Here is a 4153-nt window from a genome sequence, read left to right as displayed (position 1 = left end):
GCTAAGAAACCAGTAATATACTTTGTGTGACCTTCATTGTGCACCATCCAATTCTCTTGGAGAAGTACGGCCAACCCCTCCCATCAAAGAAGTATATATTTACAGCAAAGGGAGACCATCACCACCAAAACTGGATACAAGGCAGAGGTCAAGAGATTGTTGGGAGCCCAGCCTCAACAGGTGCATCTACATCACAGCGTCTGAATCTGTGGTTCAGGAAAAATCATGGAAGAGAGGGTGGAAAGAGTGTTAGGAACCAGAACACCAGGAAGCCTGATTTAAAACAATCTGCCCTAGAAACAGCTGCATAAATAATAGCAAAACAATGATAATATCAATAGATACATTATCAATACACATGTTAATGTGGACGGGGAAAATTTTGGGAAGACCCCCACCCTAGACAAAGACTACAGGCAACTAATAATTGCTGGGAGGAAGGGAACTGAGCTCTTCTATAGACAACCCTCTTGTTGGTTGTTGAATGTGGAGTGGTCAGCCCTGAAACAATATACCCAGAAATGACAAGAATAGACTCGGGAAGTTGCATGTATATGAGATAATAATCTAAGAAGAGGCTATCGATGTGAGGATGGGGATCGTGCTGTGGCAGAGCCCAACGTGTCATTCCCTGGCTTACAGAAACCATTGACCCTCAGGTAGTGTAAGGGCTGCAGGACAGAGGGAGCTCTGAGTTCTGGTCCCATCTCCAGAGGGTGAGTCCTGAGAGTGCCTGGCTCAGTGACTGCTGGGAAACTGGAGTGGCCATGGGGTCCACTTGGCCAGCCCTGCCAAGACTTGCCAATACATGTCTGGCCAAGAACTTTCTTCCTAAGAAGGTCGCAACAATACATTACTGTAGTCCGGCTTGTAAAATAATTGCAGGGATTTTATTTCCCTTCTCATGGGCTCTTTTCACACCAGCCCCTGTGTGCTTCCAGTTAACAATACCGTGGTGCCTTGCTTAGGAAACTGAAAAGAATGGAATGAGGACATGACATTCCTAGGGATAGTGGAAGAGAAGGTTTATTGTAGACATGATGGAGAGCACAGCCAGAGGCATCCTGAAGAGTCCAGAGTGAACGTGGCCAGCGGACTGAACCAGGACATGTGGGAGAGAAGTGGGGAGAGCCAGAAGCCAAGAGGCCAGGAGATGGGGAATGAAGACTGGCCAATATGGCTAGCTTATATAGGGATCAGAGAGGCTGGAGGAAGGGAGGCCCAGCCCAATACTAGAGTTGAAGAGTTTGTGGTAGGGTCAGGATACAACAACCAGAATGACTGTAATAGAGTCTGAGGAAGACTGGCAGCCAGAATCAGCTTTGATATGTTAAATAGGTACCTCAGCCATTTGCCCTGACACAATCCAAGGACTGAATTTCACAATCACTTGTATGGAAGTTACAGAGCTAATGCTCCGGATATTTTACTCCTTTGGATCTTAACATATATTTCGATTGTATAAATTATCTTGTCTCAGAGAACTGAGAGAACCCATGTTTCTCATTCTCTCACTTACAGTCTCAGTTCCTTGGGTAAGATGACCAAACTCCTACCTCCTGCTTCTATTTAACCTCCTCTGAGGTCAATCCTCAGAGGCACACATTGTGTGCCACTAAGGCCAGCAGAGTAACTAAGATGGGAACTACAGAGAGACAGTCCTTCAGCTCATCATGATTCAGTAGCTGGTGCTGGTTCAAACTTGGAGTCTGACCTCGAGTATTTATTTTAGGCATACTTAGGCATGGTACAACTTGGTGACAATTTTCTGATGATAATCAACTCAATCCTGTATACACAATAAAGCTTAAGGCATAAGTACATCAAGATTCTTTGAAAAGTACATATGATATCTTCCATGAAGATGGGCTCTGTAGATTAACTAAGAAAAAAAAAGCTCATGATAAAGGTCTGAGGAGGATCTGGTGTGGTCTCAGCCACACACATAGTGCAAAGGTCACTAGGCCAATAACCACATCCTCCCCCAGCCTCCTGGGCAGAAAGCAGGTTATACATCTCTCCCTTTGAAGACACAACCCTGTGTGTTTATCATTCCTGGTTCCCCTAGTGCTTATCTGTGAGCACAAGGACCTACATACTGATAGCCTCTTCTTCTTTGATTATTATTATCATATATACATATACATACACACACACACACACACACACACACACACACACATATAAAACTTGCTGAGTCTGTCTTTGTTGTTTGTGTGTATATTGTCAGGGATGACCACTCTGCATTGGATGGAATCTAGTCAACAGAAAGTTGCAACAGATGGCTGCTTCATGGGGGGAATTTAAAATAGGCCCAATACAGGAACAATTGCAGCTAGAACCTTCAGCTAGTTCTGGGACTACCCACCCCTCTGTTCTTTCTGAGACAGTTTCTCTTTATGGTCCTAGCTGTCCTGGAACTTACTCTGCAGCCCAGAATGGCCTTGAGCTCAGAGAGCCATCTATCTCTGCCTCCTGGGAGAGTGCTGGGATTGAAGTACATGGCTTGAATTTTATTTTCAAGGCAAGGAAACTCAGTGAAAGAGGGCACTCCTTCTTCCAATCTGTCTCCAAGCTGCTCATGTCCCCTCTGTCCCAACTTTCCGTTGACTAGACTCCATCCATGAGGACCTCATGCCAATGTTTCCTTCCTCCCGTTACACCTTCTCCACATTCACAGCCCCTCTATAACATTCTTTCCCTGGTGAAGTCACTCCATTCTCAGGGCACCTCTATCCTTCAGGTACTGATTTGTGGGGTCACTTGTAGCTGTCTTTGGCTACTTTGTGGGTTTTTCTTTCTTCCATCCTTCTCCACCGTTTTTCCAGCCTTCCAACCCTTAGCATTAGATAGGAGAGGACAAGGGACGGAGGAGAAAGGGGGCAACATCATCATCATTACACTGCTTCCTGCTTACTGGGGTCATCCAACTCCTTGGAGCAAGTTTGAGCTTTACCGCTAGGATATCTAATTTCTTTCTTTCTTTCTCTTTTGCTCACGACTACTTAATAAACCATGACCAACCCACCTTACCTCGAGACCCTGGCACTTAGTATGCCTTCTGAAAAGTCCTCGGATTTCCCAATGCCACACAATCACAGAAACTATCTGCTGCTGGCAAAATCACAACCCTGCCGGAACGCAAGGTCAATCACAGCTGCTGTGAGCCATCTGAAGCAGCCCCATGTTATACCTGGGATTAAAACAAAAATATATACCTGTAATATTTCTGTGGTTTTTTTTTTCAAAGAAACTGAAAGTCTAAAATTGTCATTTTGTCACCACTGTCATCAGCTACTGTTGAGCCTCAGACTTCATTCCAGTCGCCCATTTTGGATGAGGATGTGAAAACTGGAACTGTAAAGCTACTCACCGTGACTGCAAGACTCTGATTCCTCCTCAGTACACCCATCTGTTCTCCTTGGGGTCAGGGATCTTGAGGACCCTGGCTATTCCTAGTCTGTTTATCCCGTCTATGGAGTTCATCGTTAGCTGGCCAATGTCAGGATTCAAAGGAATAGAGAAAAAGTAATCTTTTAAGTCAAGTATAATAATGAACAGAATGTCCTCGAGAAATCAGAGTGGGAGAGGGGAGCCTTGTCTGGAGTGTCCCCCATTGTTATCATAGTAGCATTGATGTGCCTGAGATCATGTGACAGTCAAGATTTATTCTTTGCCTGTTTATGAATTGTTGGGTACAGTGGCACATGCTTTCACTTCCAGTATTCAGGAGGCAAAGGCAGATAGATCTCTATGAGTCTGAGGCCAGCCAGTCTACATAGCAAGTTCCAGGATAGCCAGAATGTCATAGTGAGGCCCTATGAATGAAAGTGAATAGAAAAATAAAGCAATTAAGACAAAGCAATACTACTGAACTGCTGGGACTTCTGTCTCTAGAGAGCAGTGGGATGAGCCAACCTAGGAGGAAGGCCCGGAGAAGCTGAGGCGGGCTCTGGTAGGAGGCAGGAGGTACAATGAGTCGTTTCTCACTGAGACTACAGGTGCTCTCCCTGCTGTTGTCTGGCCAAATCGCATATCCATCCAGTGGTGCTCTGGCCTCATTAACAAGTAAGGAACTTCATCTTGTCCTTTACATCAGAAGTGTAGATTTTCTCATTCCAGACCTTTCAAGCAGAGAACCCAAATACACCCT

At 45.1% G+C, this 4153-nt stretch overlaps 1 long non-coding RNA gene across 1 annotated transcript; it reads right to left on the bottom strand.

The window, feature by feature from the left end:
* Positions 1 to 4153, bottom strand: LOC148007338 (uncharacterized). Its single transcript, XR_015650743.1, has 3 exons — positions 3374 to 4153; positions 3034 to 3193; positions 1 to 206 (listed from the first exon to the last, which is right to left on the bottom strand). It is a non-coding gene; the product is annotated as an uncharacterized LOC148007338 (long non-coding RNA).

Source organism: Rattus norvegicus, chromosome 1 (assembly GCF_021556685.1).
Source record: "Rattus norvegicus strain SHRSP/BbbUtx chromosome 1, alternate assembly SHRSP_T2T, whole genome shotgun sequence".
Lineage (NCBI taxonomy): Eukaryota > Metazoa > Chordata > Mammalia > Rodentia > Muridae > Rattus > Rattus norvegicus.
Note: the sequence above shows the minus strand (reverse complement) of the source record. Positions and strands in the feature narration are given on the sequence as shown.